Source organism: Lissotriton helveticus, chromosome 11 (genome assembly GCF_964261635.1).
Source record: "Lissotriton helveticus chromosome 11, aLisHel1.1, whole genome shotgun sequence".
Taxonomy (NCBI): Eukaryota; Metazoa; Chordata; class Amphibia; order Caudata; family Salamandridae; genus Lissotriton; species Lissotriton helveticus.
Window position 1 is genome coordinate 65,980,588 of NC_136072.1, and position 20,561 is coordinate 66,001,148.

At 45.8% G+C, this 20,561-nt stretch overlaps 2 protein-coding genes across 8 annotated transcripts in view; one reads left to right on the forward strand and one right to left on the reverse strand.

Annotated features, from left to right (window-relative positions):
• LOC144790811 (uncharacterized) overlaps positions 1–9,367 on the reverse strand; it is a 69,252-nt gene extending 59,885 nt beyond the window's left edge. For 4 of the 6 annotated variants that reach the window (XR_013602255.1, XR_013602256.1, XR_013602252.1 and 1 more), the window contains exon 1: positions 9,273–9,355. The gene's annotated coding sequence lies outside the window, so the exon portion shown is untranslated. Of the gene's footprint in view, positions 1–9,038; positions 9,133–9,272 lie in introns of those variants that run through there. The other 2 variants (XR_013602254.1, XR_013602253.1) reach the window with 2 other exon arrangements.
• A 256-nt stretch (positions 9,368–9,623) lies between these two features.
• The window catches only part of LOC144791017 (cytochrome P450 2J2-like), a 381,495-nt gene continuing 370,557 nt past the window's right edge, over positions 9,624–20,561 (forward strand). For both annotated transcript variants that reach the window (XM_078665646.1, XM_078665647.1), the window contains exon 1: positions 9,624–9,707. The gene's annotated coding sequence lies outside the window, so the exon portion shown is untranslated. The remainder of the gene's footprint in view (positions 9,708–20,561) is intronic.

The following is a 20,561-nucleotide window of genomic DNA, read 5'->3' on the forward strand; positions in this document are numbered from 1 at the left end:
TACTTCTTTGAATACTTACCAGTGGGGTAAAACCTTTTCTCTGGATACTGCCACGATACACCAGAGATCGCCTCGGGCGAGGCTGGCACAGTACAAATTGTCAAACCCTATGACTATTGCCACAACGCCAGTGTGGGGCGGAGAATAAGATAAACCGCTATTCGGAATACACGGCGTTTATGAGGGTTTTTCAATGTATATCTTCTGGCAAAGTGGTTACAAGTGTCCTATCCACATTTGATTTAAACAGGTTACATAACCCTTCAACCTTGAGGATCTGGCAGGGCATGGACGAAGCTGGAATCTCTCAACACCCCCTCGCTGGGAACTGTACTCAGGCCCCTGCGATCCAGCAGGACAAGGTAATGGTGCAGATTCATGTAACACACCAGGAGACAATACAGAAGGAATGACACCACCTTGTTCAGGCATCATATGACCCATAATAGGAAGACCACCGCTGTCCACCACTGGCTCAGGAGACAGACCCCCACTATCCGGATCCACGTCATCCCCGGATTCATCATCTAAAAACAAAATACCACTACTTGGTGCCACATTGTCCTCCACCAGGGTATCACTAGGAGTCCGGCAATTTTGAAAAAAGGACACATCCTGAGAGATGCTCACTCCATCTCTCACCGCAGTAATTTTAGTCCCATGAATGGACTGGACAATCCAGGGTTCAGGCTCAAAGGGCAGACTAAATTTTCCTTTTGGATGCCGATTCCGCACCATCACAGTGTCCCCCACCTAAATAGAACCAGTTCTTGCCCGGCGCCTGAAAGAGACCCTATCATTCTTCACCTTCTGTTTCCGTAATTCATCTACAACCAAAGCATGTTTGCTGGACACCGCCCCATCTGTGGGACAAAATCACCCATTGGCCTGTTCATGCAAAAGGACACCGGACTAACCTCCGTAGTGGAATGAGGAGTCATCCGATATTCCCTCAAAAAATCATACAGAGCACAGTCCAAATCCTGACGATCAGCCACAACAATCCGAATAGCTTTATTCAGGGTGCGCATAAAACGCTCAGCTTCCCCATTGGCCTGAGGCCACAAGGGAGTAACCTTTCTATGACAAACACTTCTGGATCGTAGATAGGCTGAAAAGTCCTGACTTGAAAATGGAGGACCATTATCAGTACCTGGCTCAGTGAACAAACCATGAGTTGCCATGATCTTCTCAAATAAAGGAATCGTGCGGCAAGCAGTTGTAATGTCCAGCAGCTCTACCTCGAGATATTTAGAAAAGTCATCAATAACTACCAGCATATGACGCCCATCTGGCAAACACCCAAAGTCGGCACTTGCTGGCTGGCAAGGGAATTAAGGGATATCTTCCATGATTATAGGAGCTGGAACATCACCAGCCCCAGCAGCTTGACAGAGTGCACAACACAATACAGCAGTCTCCACCAAGGCATCCAGGCCAGGAAACCAAACCTTGCACCTCAACCTGGATTTGGTTTGCACAACCCCTTGGTGAGCCAAATGGGCCAGATCAACCACTCTTTGTTGGAGGTAACCAGGGATCACCAACCGTGGACCCCCCATTAAACACCCCTCCGGGGACATAACCAGTTCATCCCGCACATTATAAAGAGACGTCAAAGTTGATCTAGCACCCTCTGTACGACATTTAGCGGAACCCACCAGCACATCCCATTTTCCAGAACACACAGCAGTGATACAAAGCTGGAGACACTCATCCTGTTTTGTAGATGCCAAAATCACCTCCAAGAAAATAGGAAGAGGTCTGGACCGCTCCACCACCAAACGTACATACTCCTCGGTATCCTCGGCATCAGACTCCTCACCAGGAGTAGCAGGGCGAAAGTGCCGGGAAAGATAGTCAGCAGGATTTAGAGTCCCAGGACGAAACACCACAGAAAAACAATAATCCTGTAACTGCAGGATCCATTTTTCAATCCGTGGGGGAGGCTTAGATGAGGAACCCATGAATAACGGAATGAGTGGCTTATGGTCCGTATGCACAGCAAACGGCTGACCATACAAATACAAATGGAAATGACGACACCCCCAGCGAATGGCGATAGCCTCCTTCTTGATATGAGAATACCGTTGTTCAGTTGCAGTCAGTGTGTTATATGTTAAATTGAGGCCCTAACATAGGTGCACCGTTTCAGAGGCACAAATCCTTCATGCCACAGAGACAGGTAGGCCCTTTCACCCAGTTAAGGCCCTTTCACCTACATTAGCCCTCCCTTTACAATAACGAGCAACAGAGGCTGTCCCTTATCTGATGTGTGCTCTGGCTGCTGAAGACGGTCCATCCTAAATACATAATCTCCATGTCCAACAGTGACTAACCTAAGTCACCAGGAATTCTTAGAAACAGACCCTTAGCTCTTGGGATTTTCCCTAGCACAGGATTATTGATTTCTCCAAGAACTCATTAAATATGCATGAACCACTCTTACGTCAATACTAACATTCTTAGGCACCTATCTGGTATAAATATACCTCCCTTTGCCCAAGCAAGGCAGAGGAGACCGAGACTTCCATGCCGACACTCTGACCGGAGACGCTGCAATCTGCGTCATGCCACAGCTCCAGCTGGCAGAAGTCACTCACCCACCCTGGAGGGTCCAGCTCGAGAATCAGGATGAAGTCCCATTAAGGTAATGGGGTTAGACTAAATCCTAGGGGGGGTTCTTGGCTCTCTAAGACCTACACACATGCTAGGTACACTTAGGTACATCTAGTTAGGCATCATAGGGGTATAGGCTTTATCTTAATGCATTCTGTATTTCATGTATGTGTTCATTACTATTACAAAATGGTAGAACTATACAATGCCTTTTTATTTAACTGCAATGCTGCCCATAATTCTCTGCTACTGTCCAACAGTTGTCGCAGCACATATAACCAGTACTAGAATAACAACTGTGCAATTAATTTTATTGTAAACACACCGACTGTTTCTTCTATGTACTTCTCTTTGATGAGTGAAAAGTAGTATATTGTTTCCACGATCCTGAGGGATCAGGGTTTTATGTTATGTGGTTGCTAGAAGCTATTCCCTTCTTGTCTTCAAGAAGTTTCTAGTGGCCTCTGAGCTAGCTGGTACACAGTAATTAAGTTTAATATACATAATAGGGGCATACAGACCTCAGTCCTATGCCAAGCCTATTGTGTATGTTATTCCAATGCGCAGAACCTACAAGGGAAATAGGAACTACACTACAAGTGCACGACTGCCATGCGCCACTGGGGCCCATTCCCCATTACTCTGCTGCTGAGAAAGCACAGCCCCCAAACCCAAGGGACTGGCATCCACCGACAACTCAGAGTCCAGTTCAGGATTGAAGTACACAAGGTGGTATCCGCAGAAAGGGCCTGCTCCGTAGCGTGAAAAGCACATTCCTGCGCCGGGCCCCAATCCCACACAACATTAGCCTTAGTAAGTTCTGTCAAAGGAGCCGTAAGATCAGTGAGATTGCGAATAAAACGGCCACAATAGTTCACCATCCCCATAAAGCTCCGCACACCTGACACATTAGTGGGAGCAGGAGCAGTCTGAATATCACACACCTTCATGGGATCCGGCAACACACCATCCTGTGAAAAACGATACCCAAAGAACGAAATGTCAGTCTTCAGAAATACACATTTCTCTTTATGAAGTGTGAGTCCATTGTCCACCAAACACTGAAACACACCCTTAAGACGACAGAAATGCTTATCCGAAGTAGGGGCATGCACCAAAATGTCGTCGCTGACATTAATCACACCATCCAGGCCAGAGAGAATCCCCCCGTATGGTGTCCTGAAAGACTTCTGCAGCACTGGAGACCCCAAAACTCAAACGCTTATACCTCTGCAAACCCACATGTGTAGAGAACGTGGTAATTGCACGGGAAGCTGAGTCAAGCATCAGCTGATGGTAACCAGCACGAATATCCATCTTGGAAAACCAACGTGACCCCCTCACCTCTACCACAATATCGTCCACGGTAGGGGTGAGGTGCCTTTCACGTTTGATCGCAAGATTAGGTATCCGCATATCCACACAAATGCGGACTTCACCAGTCTGCTTAGGTTTACGAGCCACCACAATGGGGGACACCCAAGGAGTGGGACCATCCACCCGTTCAATAATAGCCGCCATTTCCAATTTCACCAGTTCAGCTTCTACCTTCGGCTGAAGATGGAAAGCCACTCTCCTATGGCGTAAAGCGACTGACTGGATGGAATCATCAATATAAAGTTTGATCATACGATCTTTTAAACAGCCAATCCCATCAAACAAAGAAGAAAACTGGGCCACCTTTGTCGCCAAAATGTTATGTTGTAGTAAGTAGACACAGGAAGTAGTTTGCTCACCTTCCTAGTTACACCAGGACTCTTTTATTCACACCCAAAAAACCCTCCCCCAATTAACACATTTAGGTCACCTGGGTTTATATTCAATTAGTGGTCCACATCCACCCCTCCGGGTGCGGGACCGTCCGTGACCACATTACACCACACACAGGGACCACAGGGCAGCAGGCCTATCTAAAGAGGCGCTGGGCACTCACAAGAGGACACATCATGCGAGTGCTGAGGCACACCATATGGGTTACATGTAAACAGTGTACTGGGCACACACATACCGAGGGAGGGACTATCTGCGGGGCACAGAGGTGGGTGCTGTGGAGAGAGGTTGCTGAAAGTACCCGTATGCAGAGGCGGTGCTGGGGACCCCGAGTACTATGGAGGGCAACATACAGGTCGGTTTTGGCCATGTGGGAAGTTGCCACTTAATGAGGAAAGGGTTCTTGCCAAACCAATGGGGTGCCAGTAGGGTAGCACAGATTGGTATGTAGAGACCGTGTGGGTCCCACCTGGGTGCTACGTATAAAGGGTACCAGGCACGCTGGCAGCGAAGTGCACACAAGGTGCCAGGCCCAAGAGCAGAACTGCTGTTCACAAGCGGTGCTTGGCACACGTGTGTAGCTCTGTGTAAGTCACAGTCAGCATACGAGGAGCCAGAGATTGCACTCGGAGCAGAGGCTGAGTCAGTGCAAAAAAAGCACTGGGCACACATCAATTTAGAACCTTTAGAAGTACGTTTCCCATTTCCATTCTTGAGTAAGTCGGCCATACCAGCTGTTTTGCTTTGCATTTTGGGCCTCTGTAGCCCCTGAGCAGCAGCAGCACTGGGCTGCTCTTTACTCGACTCAGGACTAATATTTAAAAAAAATTGAATATACAGAAAACACTTATTTAAAGGTTAATTGCTGTTACACAAAAAGAAAGTTACTAGGCCCTTAAGTTTAGGAACACCTTAATTTTTAAAGCCAGCAAACGTGTAAAAAATACGATAGTCCTATCAAAAATTCCAAAAGTGTATTTAATTGCCTTGTAGAACCATTTCACCTTAGTAAATCAAATTATAGCGATGCATTCAGAAGTTTTTTTTAAGTGATGGTTTTCAAACATGAATTTAGAAACGTTCATACCCCCACCCCCTTGACAACAATGTCATTAGTGATTACATTCAAGCACAGGAGATAGTTTTGTACAGCACGCATCCTAACATCATATATTTCAGAGTCCTCTTATATGCAACAATGAAGAAAAAATGAGGTAAGTTGAAATGAAACAATTGCCCAGGGTCACACAATTTGGTCAAGTGCAGATGCCGGGATTCATCCCAGGTTTTCTGGTTCCACATTGCGCAATAGAGTTCAGCCAGCAGACCCACTTTACATCCCCCTCTCCCACTGACATCAATGAAGCCCTCCGTCACACCAACTTTACGGCCCCTGGAAAAATGTTTGTGAGTACCCATGCACTACACCAGCAACATACAATGCTAGGAGGTCCTACTGCTTGTCAAGATTGTGTTGGTACCAAGCCAAGGGTGGAAACCTCGCAGGTGAGGGTGAAGCAAGCAGTGCAGTTCTAAATGAACCTGGCGACACAATACTCTAGTTTCCACGAGCCCTGGGTCATAATGGCAAATAATGTAATATGCATGTTACTTTATGGACTGATTGGTGATCTTAAGCTGACTCAGAACCATCCTTTCCTTGAAAAACACAACTCACTGTTTTCCCTAAAGGCCCAGGGTACTACCAGGGGTCCACTGGGGGAGGATACCTCACACATTAGAGGAAGGGGCAGGGCTGCCCCAAGATAAGGATCTGGCGCCAGGATTGACCCCTGGCGCAGGAAGGGTTCTCACCTCTCTGGGCCAGGATTGGTCACTTCAAAGGCCGTTTGCAGCACCCTGGACAGGAGGAAATGGGGATGGCGAGGGTATGTAAACCAGCGCTGCCTTATTGGAACTCACTATTTGATTGGGGCGCGGGCAGTGCTTTAAATGGGCCGGTACTCACAGGTACCGAGTACCGGCACTTCTCATTTTTATCACTCCAAGTACCTGCATTTCTCTACTGCCGAGCAGAGTACCGGTACTCATTAAAGGATAGGCGCATTGCTACCAGGGCTGGTAACCTGTCTCTGACAGTCAAAACACTTGTGTAGCTGTGAGCTGAGCCCCAGCTGAACTATTCAGTGTGGGCTCATTTGCATGATATCTGGGTTTTCACCATCATGCTGTGTTGAAAGGAATCGAGGTAGCCCGGTGACAGTGCAATTAAGAAAGCCATGGGAGATAAGTGGTTAAAATGGCTTTAATCCCACCTGATTCTTTTGTGCAAGTGTCTGCTTGTTTGTCTGCTTACTTGTGCGTGTTTTCATGTGAGAGAAAAGAGGGAGGAAATCGAGACACTATTGGGGGAATGTTAAAGGAAATGTGTAGAATGCTTTGTGTGTGAACATCTGTTGGTTTCTTTCTCTGTGTGTCTGCATGCTGAAGAATATATAGTAATGTGCCAAGTAACAGCAAATAACAGTATTCAAGCTGCAAATATTACAAAACCCGGAAGTGTTAAAATATCAATGTGTTTGTCTTTTGTTTTGTGTAACGTTTAAACTTATTTTGTTCATAGAAACCATTTCTCATGTGTTTTGGTATGTGCTACAACTAGTATAGAAGTCAATAAGTATTTCATGTCTTGCCTATGGCCACGCCCTAGCCCGGCCCACTCGCCACATTTACATGATTACCTGCACTATTTTTTTCCCATTTAAAGCACTGGGCGCGGGTGGCGCTCAGGAGTACCTCACATGGGGGGGACCCTGGAAGGCACAGGCAACGAAGAAGACGACAGCTGAGGGCCCAAGGGGTCCCCCAGCCCTTACCTGGAAGGGGGGGGTGCGCGGAGGGGCCACTAATCTGTCTTCTGTCCTTTTTCCTCATCCCCAGGAACCGGTCAGTGACAGGGGAGAGGAGAAGGCGGATGAAAACAGGTGGATTAAATGTAGTTATTTGCTGTATGTATTTGACTAAAGTGACCTTTTTCCTTCACCGGTAAAAGGTCAATGGGATAGCTTTTGTACTTGTTGTCAAGTTTGTTACCAACGACTTACGATTAGAATAGGGCTTTGTGGAAGGTGACGATTGATGTATCTGACCGAGAAACGAGGCCCTAACAAGGGAAGGAAAAAACTGCTATGTACACTCTCTACATCTGCTGCTGGCGGCTTCCTGTCTCAGTGCACCCTGTCTGCCTCCTAAGGATAGCCTCCTGTGTCTTGTTCCTGTACACCAGAGCTTTCCAAACTGTGTCGCCTGCAAAGGGTGGGTGTGTCGCGGGCACTTAGCACATACCTGCTGCTAATTAGGAGGCATTCCTAGACACTCTGCTCCATGGTCTTTTAAAGACCTGTGAAGTGCTCGGGTGCGGCTGCGTGTGTGCCCGGGAAGCTGGGGTGAGGTGACAGACAGAGTGAGGAAGACGGAGGGAGACAGGGGAAGGGAGGCAGAGGGTGGCAGACAGAGTGAGACAGACAGAGGGAGGAGGGCGACAGAGGGAGGGAGACAGATAGAAGGAGGGCGACAGAGGGAGGGAAACAGAGCGAGGGAGACAGACAGAAACAGAGGGAAGGAGACAGAGGGAGGGGAAACAGAGGGAGGGAGAGAGAGAGGGAGGCAGAGGGTGATAAATGGAGACAAACAGAGGGGGGAGGGCGACAGAGGGGGGGGAACAGACAGAGAGAGGGAGTCCTGGATAGACAGAGGGAGGGAGAGGGAAACAGCTAGACGGAGACAGATAGAGGGAGACAGAGGGAGGGAGACAGAGAGAGGAGACAGAGAGAGAGGGAGAGGGAGACAGGGACAGAGACAAAGGGAGGGCGACAGAGGGAGGGAGACAGAGGGAGGGAGACAGAGGGAGGGAGACAGAGGGATGGAGACAGAGGGAGGGAGAATGTTCAAGCGGGAGACAGACACAAGGGAGACAGACAAGAGGGAGAGAGACAAGAGGGAGAGAGACAAGAGGGAGACAGACAAGAGGGAGACAGACAAGAGGGAGACAGACAAGAGGGAGAGGGAGACAGAGGGAGGGGGAGGGAGAGGGAGACAGAGACAGAGAGAGAGAGAGAGAGAGAGAGAGAAACAGAGTGAGTGAGACACAGGGAGACAGAGGACGAGAGAGAGAGAGAGAGCTAGAAAGAGGGAGGGAGACTGAGAGAGAGACACTGAGAGATAGGGAGGTAGACAGAGAGAGATAGAAAGAGGGAGGGAGACAGAGACAGGGACAGACAGAGGCAGAGAGGGAGACGGAGGGAGACAGGGAGAGACAGGGAGAGACAGATAAGAGGCAGAGACAGGGATAGACAGACAGGAGCAGAGACTGAGACAGGCAGAGAGACAGAGAGGGAGGGAGCGGGAGGAGACAGAGAGAGACAGACAGAGGGAGGGAGGCAGAGGGAGACAGAGAGAGAGGGAGACAGACCGAGGGAGGAGGGCGACAGAGGGATGGAGACAAGAGGGAGGGAGACAGACCGAGGGAGACAATTTGCCCACCTTTTATTTCAAAATGTTCTTCAGGGGGGAGACCCCCGCCCTCCCCCCTGTTCTTCAGGGGGGAGACCCCAGTACCCCCCCCCCCACCCCCTCCCCTCCCCTCCCCTTAGGTGGTTCGGGCTCGCTCACTCACTACACTGCCTTACTGTGTCACAAGATGATGCATCTCCAAAAAGTGTGTCACCAACATGAAAAGTTTGGAAAGCTGTGCTGTACACCCTCTGCCCTGCTGCTGGTGTCCTGCCTCTGTGCTCCTCCTCTGCGGCTGTCTGGAGCCCCAGAGAGTCTCCCTCCTCTTTATGCTGGAGCTCCCCTCCCTAAGTTTCACTTCCCAAACATGAGTCGGACATGTCTGCGCTCCCAGGTCCCTCCCGGCCTACCCTTCCTCTTCCTCCTTTCCTGACTCTGCGAGCTTCAGGCTTCAGCTTCAGCCTCTTGTCTCTCAGCTCTCTGCTCGCGCCACTGCCCGCCCTGCGCGTGCAAGAAAAGGGGCGGAACAATCCACCGAGATAACAGGGGGGGCGGGGCAGACCAAAGTACAATAGACCCGAGGGAAGAGGAAAATCCCGGCACAGGAGAGTAGGGGGCGCGCGTCACATTCATTAATTTTACTTCTTGTAAAAAAAAAATGTTATACCCGTTTCCTGCACCCCCCACCCCTTCCCCCCTGTTTTGCTCCTGCACATTGGTATGTCTTAGAACGTTGTGCTCTGCAAGGTTCTAAGGCGGCGGTTTACGGCTCGAGCCGAGTTCCGAGAGTTGTGTGGTGCTTGAACCTTACGTTTTGTGAGAGAAAACGCTGTGGTGATGACGAGGTAAGTATTAAAGGAACTTTAATCTTCATATATATGTCCCAAGCAGCAGAGGCGGTGGCCAGAGCCCAGCTGCCTATGCATTGCAAGTATAACACTCCAGAAAGGAATATGGAACATAACCTAGAATGCAAGGCGCGTGCAGGTAAAGCACATCTTGAAAACAAGCAGTAAACATTCCATTCGAAACCAAACAAATAAAATTCCCATTATGACAAAAGCAGACCGATTTTTGAACAACGAATGTATAAAAGGTTGGCGGTAGTCCAAGTTAGCCATTTAATTCCTGTTGGCGTTTCTCCATGTTTTACTTAATCTTGCATTCTGTAAGAGTGTAAGCTATTTCTAAAATGCAGTGTTTCTGTATTATCTTTCAGTGCAGCATGTTACTCTAGTATAGTGCTTACTTGGAACAGATTCACCTCCAGGCTTGTATTACGCTCAACAATTGGAAAGCTTGGGAGTTGGGAGGGAGTTTACTGAGCCTCTCAGTGGGTCAGAGAAGGTGTTCATAAAACATGACCATCCAATCCTTGGCCTCTCTGCAGAGTGTACAGAGCAATGACCGCGTATTCCAGTTAAAATGGTATTCTGTGCAGATTTGTGTGAAAGGTGTTGTAAGGAGACAATACACCATAGGTGAGACGTGTAAGAGGTAGTTATTCTCCAAGCGCAAGAGCCCATGTCCTGAGAGTCCTGCTCTGATTTCAAGCTCCAACTGTTCAAAATACACAATACAAATAAAAACCTAACAATGCCTTTGAAAGAAAACATGATTTAAGATACACAAAACAACAAAATACAGTGGTATCCATTGTGCATTGTATAAAAACAATTACCAAGAACACACATTATTCTATAACACAGTCCTTCATTTTCTCTAGTTGTACTTCCATCCTGGCACTGCTAGTAACTCTCATGGGTAGAACAGAATTGTGATTGGAATCCTCCGGTGCCACATCCAAACTAAGTACATCTGGTACACTCTTATTTCTCACTGCCACTTTGTCCATGCAATCAGTATCATCCCACAACAAAGAATTCCTTAAGGAACCAGAGGTTCCACACACTTCCTTCCACAAGAAAATTTTACTGGACTTAGCCAGCTGGCTAAAATACCACACTCTATCATCACTCACCTTTGCAGCATTAGGAAAAAGTTTGAGTGGTTTACTGAACATACTCGTTCTCTTCATGAGTGGTTTACTGAACATACTCATTCCCTTCATGGCCCTAACAGATTTTTCAACATGGACCCAATAACCAAAATTCATATCAACATTTTTCACACCATGGTAACGATCATAATATTCCTTGTAGAACCACTGCGCTTTTTCATTGTTGCCTTTCCACTACTGATGACCACTCCTTCTGATCAACTGACAACCATGCAGTATTATCCTTAGTAAATGGCTCTCTACCTCTAAGTACTTTGAAAGGACTATAACCAGTAAGCGTGGGAAGTATTCTGTAAGCCCACACCAATTTGTTGAGTTAGCCCTGCCAACTCCCACCACTACCAATGGCAATTTGTACACTGCCCATAATCACTCTGTTGAAGCATGCCACAGCTTCATTACTGGCTGGGTGAATTAACGAAGTATGTTGGCTTTAAAGCCATTTGTAGTTGTAGGAAGGTGCCCATTTTGACATGGATACCCCTCACTTTTTACCGGGTATATGATGTGATTTAGACTGGAAGTGCACAGGGTTCCTGCTAACTGGGTTCCCAGTGTCAGATCTCTTTCCTAAAAGTGTACAATTGTGCTCCCAGTGGTCACACAGGTGGTCTTCCAGATTTGGTGACAGGCGCTACGCTGTATGGGGTGGTGGAACAGACTGACGGAGGAAACCCCATTGTGGCAGAGTGGTCTGTGCCAGCTCTGGCGTCCCTACAGGGGTTCCGCGTCTGGGACGCGATAGGAATCTCGGCATTGGGCCATGTTATGAAAGGCACGACCCTTAAATCGTTCCAAGAGCTGAGGGACGAATATGATATGCCCCGACCCAGTTCTTTAAATATTTACAGTTCCGACATGCCATCTCCCCCGCCCTAGAGGGCCTAGACTCCTTGCCTGAATTCAGCCCCCTGGAGACTAAGGTATTCATGGGAGAATTGGAGGATAAGAAGATATCCCGCATATACCAGTCGTTGGTTACACATTGTTCCCCCTCGCTCGATAAGCTGCGGACCGCGTGGGAAGGGGACGTGGGTGAGCTAGAAGAAGAGGACTGGAGAGAAGCCCTTGCTGCCCCCAGGGAAGCGGCCGTTGCCGTACGCCTACGATTTATCCAATTCAAATATTTGCATAGAGCTTACTATACTAGAGAGAGGCTATGGCGAGCTGGCTTGATTGCGTCCCCTGGATGCCTGAGATGTGGTCAGGAGGTGGGCACTTTCCTGCATACAGTATGGTCATGTGGAGCACTGGAAAGATTCTGGACAGGTGTTTGGGAATGTTTGTCCGAGGTGTTGGGTTGGGAGCTTCCCCGTACGCCGCAGCTGGGCCTTCTCCATGTAATGGAGCAAGTGGGTGGTGACGTCTATAAACGGCATTTACTGCTTCTGGGCCTTACCGTGGCCAAGAGAGATGTAGCTCGAGCCTGGAAGGACCTCAGGGCCCCCCCAGTGGGAGTGTGGAAAAAGGGCTTAGACTACTGCATGGGGCTGGAGCGTCCAGTGTTTGAGGCCCGAGGCTGCCCCAGGATGCACTATAAAATTTGGAAGAGATGGGCAGATTACAGGGGACTGTGGCTAGAGCCGCCAGCGCACCATGATATGGACGCAGGACAGATGCGCTTTGATCCTGGGTGAGGGAGAGTATTCATTGAATGTTTCATAATTGATTTCTTTCTTAGGAATATGTTGACATCGTGCAAGGGGATAGGGTGGGATCCGGGAGGGAGAAGTTGCTAAGGGGGCAGGGGGGTGGGAGAGTTGTGGTAATTACGCTCCTTTGAATTGTTGTATTGATTGCTTTTCAATGCATTTTGCTTACATGCTCACAGCTCCTCCGGTGTTCAGAGTGCTGCGTTTTTCTTGCAATCTCTCTCAAAAGAAAATAATAAAATTTTGTTCTGAAAAAAAAAGTGTACATTTGTTTCTCCCAATTGGTAATGCCTTTGGTACTCTCTGAAAGTCCCTAGTGAATGGTACCCCTGGTACCGAGGGCCCGAGGTAGTAATGAGGGTCCCCAAGGGAATCAGCATGAATTATGCCCGCCAAGGGCCCACGCACCAAGCTCATGGAAACTACCCCTGCAGACTGCATGTGTTAGTGCAGACAAAAGTGAAAATCCTGTGTGCCATGCCCACCGACACTGCATGCAGTATAAGTAAGTCACCCCTACCCGAGGCTTTACCACCTTAAGGCTGAATGCTCTGTGCTACATGTGAGGCCATAACTGCTTGAGAAGATATGCCCCTGTGCTGGTCAGTACCATTGCTGCCAGGATAAGTGATCAGGGAAGCCATTTTGAAAGAATGTGCTGGATACTGGTGAAAACGAGTTTCCCATCTACGTGATGACTTCACTGAAAATAGGGATGTTTGTATCAAACATCTTGTATTAAACACGCACTGATGCCAGTGTTGGATTTAGTAATACATGCACACAGAGGGCACCTTAAAGGTGCCCTCTGAAAACCAGCCAGCCACTGATGTGCTAACTGACTGTTACTAACCAGCCTGCCACCAGAGAGGAGTTTTTGACCCCCAAGGGTGAGGTCCTTTGCCCTCCAGGGGCCATAAACCAAGCCTGGGGTATGTTACACCTCCTCCCACAGGATGACCCGCAGATTAGCTTTCCAAGGCAGGGGAACTACAAAGGCCCTACCACCTTTGGTATGCAAATCTAGTTTCTTTCCCCAGAGAAGAACCCTCCTTTGTCCAGAGCCACTTGGGACCTGGACAGGCAGGAAAATTAGCTAGTCAGACAGGCATGTCCTACCCTCAGGCTACTGCCACCCCTAAAGTGGCCTACGTGAAGAGGAGTTGACTTTTCAAAGTTAACCTTGGTGATGGCAAAATCAGCCATTCTGGGACAGGGTTATGACCACCTTCCCCAGGAAGTGGTCATATAGGGGCATAGTGAACCCAAGGGTAGATAGTCCAGTGGCTACTATCCTGCACTCCCCTAACATCCCAAAATTCAGTATTTAGGAGAACCCCTGGCACCAGAAAATTAGATCCTGCCCACCAAAAGAAGAAGGGCAAAAGAGCCACAAAAGCAAGAACTGCAGACGAAGCAACTGACTGGGCACCAGTCCTGCCAGCCTGTTCGCATGTTCTCAACAGTTGCGCCAAAGTCATCTCGTCCTGCAAGCTGCTGATCCTCCAGAGCCTGGGAGGACTGCCAGGACTTTTTCCAAGACTCGGGAACTCCTGTGTGCCTGCATCTTGTAGGCAATCTAAAGAAGACTGAGACTCCGGATCTGCAAAAAAACAGGCGCCGCAAAGCAATACTGCACCTGCACTTCCTAGCGGAGTTGAAGTGGGCTAGCAGTGCCAGTGTGGTCCCCCAGCCCTCCAGAGACAAAGTCCACCTTGGACTTGCTTACTGTGGACTTCCCGACGCCGCCTAGCAGCCTCTCTTTTCAGGCCTCCTCTACTGCAGGTGCTCCCGGTGACGAAAATCTGATGCCTGAAGACATTTCTGCACCTGTCGCCCCTGGAGAAAAGGACCAAAGGCGTCCCCACGTCCCTGAGCATCTCAAGAGTTGAGCCTCCTTGTTCGTTCATCCCGACTGGTCCCCCAGTCCGAACCTGCAGCCTCTTTTTCGACAGACCGATCTCTATAGACTTGAATCAGGCACTCAGCGCTGTAAGGCACCTATGCACCTGCCTGCCCGAGTGCTGCCCGAAGCTAACTGTTGGTGCTGCCTTGGACCTTGCCCCATGCTTACTTTAAGTCTAGAAGATTGGTCCCGTAAGTCGGTGTTGAGTGCACAAATGTAATACATGTTTTTCCTTCAGAGGTTAACATTACCACAAAGTAATTCAATTCCGATTTAGAGTATCAAAGTCACCCAATGCCAAAAAACACACCTCTGCACTCAGACGCCCCAGTGCCTCCCAAGGTGGTATGCTGGTGTTTCCTGGGACCTTGCCCCATACTCACCTCAAGGCCTGGGGAATGGTCCCGTAAGTCGTTGTTAAGTGAGTTTATGCAGCGTAGGTGTTCTTCCTAAGTTAACATTGCCTTGTAGTGCTTAAATTATGATTTAAAGTATCAAAAACCTGTTTTCTTCTAACCAGCAATTTAAAAAAAAGTACTTACCCGATTGTGATGATGATCTTGGTACCTAAAGTTATATAAAGATGCTTGTCTTTTTCTAAATTGGTGTTGATCTTATTGAGTCGTGTGCATCATTTATTGACTGTGTTTATGCTGCAGATGTCTAATGCTCCTCTCTGAGAAGCCTAAGGCTGCTTGGCCGGACTACCCTATAGAAGAGTGCCTTGGGATAGCTAGAGGAAGTCTTGTCCACGACTAAGGGAATACTCAGACTCTTTGCACAGTATTCCTCTTTTTGGTATACCATATAAGGAACCACATTTCTACAGAAGTCATCAAATCCTTCATTCAATCAGACAAAACTTGTGGACCATTATTGTGCAACAACACTTTCAGAATCCCTTCTCTAAGGAAAACCTAAAAAAAAGCAATGACAGCTTTTGAATCCACTTTAGTCAAAGTTTCCACCTCCGGCTATGTTGAAAAAAAGGTCCATTAGCACCACCACATACTTTGGTGTACCATAGAAATGTAACGTTTATCCTAAAATGTCTAAGGTCACAAACTACCATAGACCATCAGGTCATACTCTAGGACAAAATGGTGACTGCAATACCTTTTGACTTTTGTCAGCATTGGCAAATTTAATACAGTCACCAATAAACCTCTGTACCCCAGGCTAGGTCAAGTCTAGGCCACCAATCTGAAGCTTTAGGCCTCACTTTTCATTTGATTATCCCCAAAATGATCTTCATTTATCAAATTCAGATTCTTATTCTTCAAAGTGCTTGCAGATTTATCCTTTCACCTCTTAAGAGAAAACCATATTCTTCTATAAAAAGCGCACTCCTCAACCTCCCAAAGTTTTTACAATCCTCATCAAGTACACATTATTTTGGACACCCAAAAATAAAATCCATTGCTTCAGTCAGTTTTTGGGATATAAAATTAAAGAGATTGAGGTCAAATTCACTGCTTGAATACTCTACTATAAGGGGTATCTACTCAACATTGATCAATCAGAAGGCTTGTCCCTTAATAAGTACTGTCTCAAACAGATGTTTAATGAAACTGGTTTTAAATGGAATTCCAAATATATTAAATGTCTTGGTATCCTATACAACAACTCCATAAAATACACTATTTCTATCAATCTTGCGTAAGTTTAAAAAAAATTAATAACGCTATCTTAAGGAAAGTTCACCTCTTTCTTATCTTGGTGGGGTAGACTTGATACCATTAAGATGATGCTGGTGATGATACATTTTACATTATCCATGCTTCTGATCCAGCTCCCAAAAGTTTTTAAAAATCTATAAACAATCTATTGATCACATTTTTATGGAACAAAAGGATAGTGCATGTATCATTGTATAATCTCCAACAACCCATAGATTCCAAATTTTTCCAAATGTCATTCAGCTTTTACTCTTCAGATCTGGACTTTTTTATCGAGTAGACTTGACCTCACTTCCACTATCTGCCAAAAACTTGAAAACTCTATTCTTACTTCGTTTTACTTTTGAGGTGTAGCTTACTTCTAACAACCTACCAAATCTTTTTCTTCTCAAATTACACATTCCTTATCCTTAGCCAAACTCATATTTCTTTGCATGCACCTGCTCCTAGTTGATTTAAATTTTCCTCCCATATGACATAATAAACAAAAATAAATAAGACGGCTCTCGTGTAAAAAGACTACATTTTCAAAGGAATTTTAAATATAACCCAGCTTTTTTTCAAATAATCACCTCCTTACATTTCACGAATTACAACATAAATGTAATTTGTCCTCCTCCTATGCTTTAAAATATGAACAATTAAAGCATTTAATCCTACACCTCTCTTCTTCCTCAAGGGGATTCTACCCAAACAATAAGACCTCCGTCTTTTTGGGGTTGCACTGCAATCTATTCGTCTTCAGCCAGTCGGGCAGGGCCACCATGCAACTATCAAATGCAACCCTCGCAGAATCCCTATCATAGGTGAGCAGGAGTTGAATGGCATCTAAATTTGAGATTATGTATTTGTTGTTATAGGATTCCACCAAATGTGCCAAAGGGAACTTGTAAATGTCGAAGAGAGTGGGACTAAGGGACGAGCCTTGCGACCCCCAACATTTTTCCTCCTGAGGCATATGGCTTCATCCCCAAAATGCTCTAACCTGTACAGCAAGATGTTATGATCCACAGTATCAAATGCTGCTGACAGGTCCAACAGCAACAAACCTGGACCAAGATTTTGCCTAAGATTCATTCCGCTCAGCTAGCACCATGCAAACTCCATTAGTTTTTTTTATAACAGATTACTTTTTTACTTCAACTCTGCTGCTTATATTTAAATTATCATCAGATAAGAAATGCTGACCCTCTGATGCTGGGAGAGTAGTAATGTCATATATATATACATTTTTTTTATGCCCAAAAGTTTGGGGCAAAGTTAATGATATTTGTTCTACTCATATAGTGTTGACAAAACTCATATATTTTTAGGTGGTACTTCACCCTTTTGGCATAATGTTACGGGTGGCAAATTTGTTGACTAACTCCTTGCCATTGCTTTACAGATTACTTCTACCTGGAAGTACACTGCAAATATAACCACTATCAGATAGTGGAATATGTTATGTCATAGTCATGAATGAAACAAAACGTATAAAGTGTAGCTGCTGCTTCATTAAAAGCAACCTGGCACTATGATTATGATGAAAGAAAGAACATAAATCACACTTCAAGGAATAGAAACTTCTTCGGTTGGGCCACAAAGAGACCCTCACTGGGAATATATCGAAAGTGGGATAAATAAATGTCGGAATTTGTAAAGCGCACAGCTACCTCCACCGGAGGTGTCCCGGCGCTGTCCGTATACCGCATAGGAACCCTTCCTGGCTTTCCTGGGCACCCCCCAGGTGCAGCCAGGCATCCCAGCGCTTTTGGGGCCGTTGTGGAGACAAAGCAAGCTATTGCCCAGAGTTGCAGCATGGGACCCATGATCAGAACAGGCACTGAGGCGAGAATATCCAGTCAGGGGGAATTAATGAGCCGGAGACCCGCCGAGGTGGGAATCGAACCCTGGTCCCTGGCCAGAGCTCTGCATCAAGGTCTGCCTGCTCTAACCATTGAGCCACACTTCTCCACTAATTACAACATAAATGTAATTTGTCCTCCTCCTATGCTTTAAATGCATGGGATGGTTGCGCATTCCAAAATCTGGGAGTTAGAAAAGGAAAAGATATATTGCCAGATCTAGTTTTCCTCACTTCAGGGATGCACAACAGATTTAGTTTGGCCGAATGAAGTGCCCTAAAAGGAAGATGTATTTTGAGCCTGGTTTGGATATACCTAGGGCTGTTCTGATGAAACTCATAGATTAGACAGAGCTACTATACATTCTACTCAGCTTCTTATTAAGAGAAATTTGCTTTGGTTACCATTTACATCCTTCCTATCAAGACAATCAATCACTACTTCAAATTTCTCGTTTAAACCACCTTAATTGTTATATATATCTCCTGAAGGTTGTTTGCTTATAGGCTTCAACTAATCAATTGTTAATTTGTAATTCACACAATTTATGGTTATTCTTTCTTCTTTATCTCTTTTTTGTTTTCTCTATCTTTTCCCCTTCAAAAATGCTAAATTGTCTCATTAACTTCTTTTGTTTCCAATATATTATGTTTATGCAATAGTTGGATTCTATTTATTGATTATGAAGATAAGCATATGTATTTTGGATAGACACACACTGGTGATTATTCAGGTTGTAATATTGCATGTATACTTTTATTTATTTCAATTAAGCATTTTAAAACATAGAAAATAGATATCACTTTGCTGAAAATAACATTCTGAATGTCACTTGAAAGTTCTTTTAGGGGTCTATATATATATAAAAACAAATGTCTGTCTGTCTGTCTGTTTGTCCTTTATGCATTACTACACCATTCATCCGATCGCCATGAAACTTTGGGAAGTTGTTGAGTACACTCCCGCGAAGGTTTCTGGCATAACATTTTTTTTAAAGATCGGCCCCCCAGGGCCTTCATAATCTTTCGAATACTGAATTTGCAACCACGACTTTGCAACGGTACAAGACTTTCGGTGAAAAAGATGATGAACAATGTCATCGAAGCTACAATTTTGAATGGGAAATTCAAGGGGGAAGATGTACTGTTGCCACGTACTCCAATGATCCCAACAGATATGTCATTTGAATTCAAACGTTTACAGTTTCCGGTGCGACTCGCTTTTGAAATGATCATCAACAAAGCACAAGGACAGTCGCTGCAAGTGTGTGGACTAGATTTGGAGAATCCGTGCTTCTCACATGGACAACTGTATGTGGCCAGTTCACGCGTCGGAAATACTTCTGATTTATTCGTGAACGCACCAGACGCAAAAACAAAAAATATCGTGAATCCACAAGCACTCGAATAAATAATTAGAATTAAAACGACACTTTGAAATGTTTTCCATATTAAAATGAATAATTTTCAATAAAAATGACACAATGTAAATTGAATGTTATCATAAAAAGTTTACTTGAATTTCCTTTCTTCTGAGATCGCAGCAATGCGCGACCGGTAAGCTAGTCCAAAATAAAAACTTTTAAAAATACATTCATGCTTTCAAAGCACATTTTATTCACAGCTTTGCAGTATCAATTTCTGTAATATCCTTAATATGCAGCAATCTCTATTAAGATCTACCCTTGGGAGTCCAGGGAGGCACCCAGATCCCTTTGAGGAGGGAGTGACCTAAAGAGACTTGTGTGACATGATGCTCCCCCTGTGCCCCAGTCTTTCTAGGCAAGCTACACTTCAGAACAACTGCCTTAGATATCACAAATCTGCAGGCTTTAGTTTAGGCCTTCCTAGTTGTAGGCAGTCAGAAGAGATTTGTGCATACCCTAGACCAGGAATCCTTTTTCATTCTGGTGCCTTGAGTGGAAGGGACGTAGAGTGGGGAGGCATGTCGTAGAGTGGAGTGCCTTGGTTGCAGCAAAAAAATCTTCAGTGAGCAGAGAATCCCATAGCTTGAGAGGAGTGGGCTGACTTTTGGAAATGTTGGTAGGACACTAATGGTGTCACCAGTATTGGACCATAGATAGAGGATGCTCCATGTTCTGTCAGAGCACTTTACATCACTCACACATTATACAGAGACAATGAATCATACCTGTGTAAATCAGTCTATAGGAAATGGGACCTAAGACAATGAGTATTACAAGGTGTAGGAGTCACATCTCATCCATAATGGCAGGCAGTGTAGAGGAGCTGATCCGGAGAAGCACAAACTCAGGATGTAAAATGTAACACAGAAGACTGTATTTCTACTCAGACTAACTCTATTTAGTAACATTAGGTTACTGAAAGCTTGGGGAAATAAACATAACTTTATTACCTATACTATGCAGTTTGCATGCAGCTCTTTAATGATAGTTCATGGGTCACTGTGCTATATTTGGGTTGTCACTTGTGAACTCGGAAGTAACAAAATTATCTCTGTGACAAAAGCGGTAACCCACTGAGCTATCCACATAAAATCATAGATAAACGATCTCTCTTCAGCAGGAACATTAATCACCTGAGTTAGTGTGACATTTTTATTGTTGCCTGAAAA